The sequence below is a fragment of the Danio aesculapii genome, chromosome 17, assembly GCF_903798145.1.
Source record: "Danio aesculapii chromosome 17, fDanAes4.1, whole genome shotgun sequence".
NCBI lineage: Eukaryota > Metazoa > Chordata > Actinopteri > Cypriniformes > Danionidae > Danio > Danio aesculapii.
In genome coordinates, this window is record NC_079451.1 from 49108679 (window position 1) to 49114496 (window position 5818).

The 5818-nt window shown below is 40.6% G+C and overlaps 1 protein-coding gene across 1 annotated transcript in view; it reads right to left on the reverse strand.

Moving 5' to 3' along the window:
- LOC130244123 (kelch-like protein 29) overlaps positions 1-5818 on the reverse strand; it is a 747683-nt gene that overhangs the window by 698662 nt on the left and 43203 nt on the right.

A 5818-nucleotide genomic window follows, 5' to 3' on the forward strand; every position in this document is an offset into this window, starting at 1 on the left:
ACACACACACACACACACACACACACACACACACACACACACGACTGCTGGAAGTCCTGACTGCTTTAATGATGACAGATGCATACTTTTTCACACACTGACTATACACACACATGACTGCCGCCAGTCCTGGCTGGTTTAATGATGATGACCGCTCCATACACACACAAAATACACTATACATACACGCATAAACACACACTCTATATACACAGACAAACACAGAAGACTGCTGTCAGCCCTGACTGTTTTAATGGTGGTAGATGAGTACTGACACACACTATACAACTACACACACACACACGCACACACACAATTGCTGACAGTCAATGAACGCTTTAATGATGACTGCTCCATACAAACACACACACGCACACACACACACACACATCATAACCATCATCATAACCGTCAGAACCCAAAGTCTGGCTGACATCAATGTTCAACGTCGGACAGACGTTGCATTTTGGTTACTTTCCAACGCAACCTAAAAACAACCAAATATTAACATGTAATGATGCTACAGCTTGACGTTGTGTGGATGGATTGACGCAGGTTTTGGTTGCCATACCTGACGAATGAGGCGACGCAGTGGGGCAGTAGACAGTGCTGTCACCTCACATCAAGATGGTCACTGGTTCGAGCCTCGGCTGAGTCAGTTGGCATGTGTGGAGTTTGCATGTTCTCCCTGCGTTCGCGTGTGTTTCCATCGGGTGCTCCGGTTTCCCCCACAGTCCAAAGACATGTGGTACAGGTGAATAGGGTAGGCTAAATTGTCCGTAGTGTATGAGTGTGTATGGATGTTTCCCAGGGATGGGTTTCAGCTGGAAGGGCATCCACTTTGTAAAACGTGCTGGATAAGTTGGCGGTTCATTCCACTGTGGTGACCCCAGATTAATAAATGGACTAAGCTGAAAAGAAAATGAATGAATGAATGAATAAACGAATACCTGATGAATAAATGTCAGTATTTGACGTCAATGTGACGTTGGTTTAAGATGTTGGATCGCCGTTAGATTTAGGTCACTTTCCAACACAACCTAAAATCAACCAAATATCAACGTTATTTCATTTCGATATTGGACGTCAAAATAACATTGTCCTTCGATGCTGGCGAGCTAAATCTAACTTAATATTAATGTCTTATGAAATTGTGTCTGCTGGGTAGACACAGATACAAACACAGACTACAAACTGAGTCTGTAGACCTGAGTCCCCAAGAGTCTGTGTGCATTCAGTCCCCTCTGGCATATACAAACATGTACACACACAGAAACACACGCACAGAAACACACAAATGACATTAATCTTCAGCCCGTGCCCCTAAAGCCAAGCTTAACCCTAAAACCAAATATTAACCCTCGTCTCTTCTTTAAAGGGATGCCAAACTTGACTCTCTTGGGCCTCTTTCTGATGGTCCAAAACTCAAACAGACCCTCTAAAACTGCTGTTTTATTATTTAGTTTGTTATATGCTCTATGTGTGTGTGCTGTTGTTGTTCTTTAAATGCAATCATTTTTGTACTGTTGTTTTATTTATGATAATATTTTGATCATGTTTGTATTATTATATCTTTCATCAAAATATGTCGTACTTTGTAAATTACTTGAAGAAGCTGAGAGTGTTTTCACTTCAGGCAGGGTATTTATTGATCGATCTTTTTTCTATTATTTATTTGCCAATGATTAATTTATTTATTTATGATAAATTGTATATCATTACTTTCTTATTTCTTCAATCTGAGACTATTCAATCATTTTTCTTTGACTTAGTTTCTATATCAGAAGTTGCCACAGTAGAATGAGCCACCAACTATTTTACACAGAGGATGCCCTTCCAGCTGCAACCCAGTACTGGGAAACACCCATAAACTATACTATAGACCCATACCATACACTATAACCAATTTAGTTAATCAATTCCCCTATTGCGCATGCCTTTAGACTTTTGGGGAAACCAGAGCACCCGGAGGAAACCCACGCCACATGGGGAGAACATGCAAACTCCACACAGTACTGACCCAGCTGGGACTCAAACCAGCGACCTTCTTGCTGTGAGGCGACAGTGCTAACCACTAACCCACTGTGCCGCCCTGAAACTGAGTTAAATACTTAAATTAAAAGTCCCATTTAATACACAACATTGTCAGTTATTCATCAGTACACATATTTCCAAAGAAAAATACCCTAATCTATCATTTCCTAGCATTTTTCACCTTCCAATCAGTTCCTGATGGATAAAATCACATCCCACCCTACATTTTTCCCCTCACTGAATATCTCATTTCACCTCTGAGCAATAACATTTTCCCTCCAGGGTTTTGCCTCAAATTTATGAACATAGTATGATGGATATGGCTCTGTAAAATAAATCTCTGAGTGCCAAGAAACCAAAAAGCATTCACATTTTATAGCTACAGCTACTTTCTCGTTTGGTTTCTTGAAATCAAACTCTCCTCGTCTAAATATTTTTGTACCTCTCTTTCAGGCGCGAAGCCAAAGACGCCAGCTGTGCAGTTTACGTTTATTTGTGTACTATGGCTGATGGTCTCTTCCTCTGGGTTTGTTTATGCGCAATACTGCATGAAGTCCAATGTCCACAAGCCTCAGTTTTTCCTTGCTAAACGGTCCCACCCGAATTTGTTTGTTGTTGTAGATACATGTTGCGTGTGTGTTTTCCTTCAGGGCAACCGCATAACGTCTGCCAACGTCTAACTCAGGTGCTGGACTCACACATCATGTCCTGGAGCCGCTTTTGAGCGTATAGGTCATAATAATGAACCATTATCCAATGGCTTTATCTGCCCCGCACTACTTCCTGTTGACACACGGCCAAACCACTGTCACATCACACAGTAATAGCTTGTTAAGTCAATTTACCTACTCGTAAGGGCAAAACCGCAAAACTAATGCCAGATTAGTGTCATATCAATGAAGTGTGAGAGAAGCCTTTTGAACAAGCGGAGAGATAAATGAGCTGTGTGTGTTTGTCTACGCACTTTGATAAGTGCCGTTCGCCAAGTCAAGCAACCACCACAATTACTGTTGCTCATTTCAAGAGCTCACACTTAGATATTGTTTGACAAATGATAGCAGGTTTGGCATGCTGTCCCAGGAGAGAACCCTGCGCTCGGAGATAATTGAGCACAATTATTAAAGGGGAGTATTAGATCAGGTAATTCTCGAGAGCTCCTCATGATAAAGGAAGAAAGGGGGAGATGGGGTGGATGGGGGGTTTCTTTGGAAAACAAAGATAAGGGAGTAATTTTAGCTGGGCTACTTATAGTGAGTTTGGATAAATCTGATTGGCTAACTAGTGATTGTAGATGAGAGGCCAGGGGCCTGTTTCAGTAAGGAGGTTCAACCAACTCGGAGTTTCAACTTGAACTCTGGGTTGATTTACGGAGAGATTAAAAACTCAGAGTTTTCGGTTTCAGAAAAGCTGATCTGAGTTAGGTCAATCAACTTTGAGTAGACCAACTCAGAGTTAAGCACACACACTGCAACTATAAAAAGACATCATCAATGGAGTGCAGATATTAAGAGTCACCATGAAAAAGAGATCAGCATTTCTTTCTTCAGCAGAAACTTGATGTGCTCATGCAAAGTTATAGTAAATATGAGCATATATTTATAAAAGCAACACCGTGGCATCAGTGAAACAGAAACAGTTAGCATGGGAAAACAGCGCTCAAGTTAATGCGTAATTTTACATTTAAAGTATTTAAATATTCAACTATAATAAAATAAGTAATGTAATGTGTGACTTTATTTTTTACTTGAAAATTGGCCGTAATTTTGAAGCTATTTCAGATGTAATTGCATTAAATTACATAAAATAGGCTACAGCATAGTTTTTTACAACACAATTGACAAAACAAGAATGCAGATAACCTTAACTCAATGTTCTGTGGAAATGTTTAATTTAAGGCTCCCACTTTTACGCACGTTGATCAGTTTTAATAGTTTTAAAAGTGCACTTGTGTGTGTCTGCCTTTATTATTGATCAAGTGATTGAGGTTGATATGACATTTAGAATATAAGCAGAACTAAACAATAGTTTTTAGAGTGATAATAATCCCATTAATCTAGTTACAGTACATGTGGAAGGTCTGTGAATTTAAGACAATTATTCATTAAAAAAGGACAAGCCATTCTCATACATCACTTTGTTCTTTGTGTGCCTGAATGTAGGCAATAGCTATGTTTCATCCAAAATATTGATTAAATATTATGTGCAAAACTGGAATAACGCATAAAAGATGTGCGAATAAAGCAGCGTTTCCATCCAATGAATTAAAGAGAACAAAATCATCTCTTCCTGATTAACTGACGCCAAATATCAACAGTAAAAACAGAATTTACTGCAGTAGATGAAGCTGCTTCAATCTTTTCTTTATTCAATAAATGTACTTGCGCCACAAATTTGACACATAATGATCGTGTGGGGGTGTTTAAAGCCATGAGATATGGAGAACAGCCGCTCTTGACGCTCCAGATGCTCTGGAGGTCATTAATAATATACATTAATACTGAAACGGTTAAGGCGTTTTAGAATGACCAAAACAACATTCGAGATGTTTTACAGTGTGCTCAGCCTGACATACTGCTCAAAAATATATTAAATGTTTCTCAAAATAAAAAAATATTGTTTTCAAAGGAGAAAAAGTTTTAGTTTTTTACCCAGACATTTAAAAAGAATATATTTTAGAACAGTAATCACAATACCGTGATACCGTGATATTTTTATCCAAGGTTATCCTACCGTCAGAATCTTATATCTATGACTTGCATCATTTAGCTATACCATCTTCATGTTAGGTTTTGAGCTTCAGCTAAGCATATACCATGGCAATCAACCCAAGGGCCTTAGCAACACTGTTTATACTTCTGTGATCGGCGTGACCCATGGTGCCTGCCTTGCGCATAGCCGTGCATTTATACTTCTGCATACTGTTTGTGTTCCTCTGCAATAACACTTCTGAAATGCTAGCTGGCAGTAGGTGTTTTTGTTCCTCCGTGTTGAGTTTCTTCGCTGGTGTTTTGTTTTTTTTGAACCGCTACCTTAATGTACAAGTGGCTCAAACTCGCTCATTCAGACGTGCAACAACTTTAACCATAAGGTAAACACAATACAAGAATTTCCATCTGGAGCTTTTCATGAGACTCCACACTTGTAAACAATCACTGCATCTGGCCTGCGCAGCTCTCCGCCCATACTCGTCAGCACTACCAAGCCAACCAATCACAGAGCTTGCGCTACGCATCGTTGCGACGTGTAGTTACATTTTTTGGGAGGTGCACGTCAGCGTCGCCGACGGCCTCTGCAAAGGGCTATAGCCTGGTTTATACTTCCATAGCCTGGTATATGACCCACGGTGCAAGCATAGCGTGTAGCTGTGCATTCATACTTCTGTGCACTGTTTGTGTTGCTCTGCAATAAACACTTCCGAAACGCTAGTTGGCGGTGAGGTGTTTATGTTCCTCTGTGTCGAGTTTCTTCGCTGGAGTTAAACTTCCTAAATGTTCAAGTGGTTCAAACTCTCTAGTTTTAAGATCGGGCTCCATCGGGCTTGCGCGACTCTCGGTCCCGCCCACACTCGTCAGCGCTACGAAGCCGACCAATTACAGAGCTTGCGCTAAGCATCATTGCGACGTGTAGTTACATTTTTTGAGAGCTGCGCGTCAGCGAGGGCTATGCGTCCGCGCATAGGCCGCACTGTGGCATACACGTGCGGTTGACACAGAAGTATAAATCAGCCTTATGTGTCCATGCGTAGGCGCGCCGTAGCATCATGTGCGCGTTGACACAGAAGTAT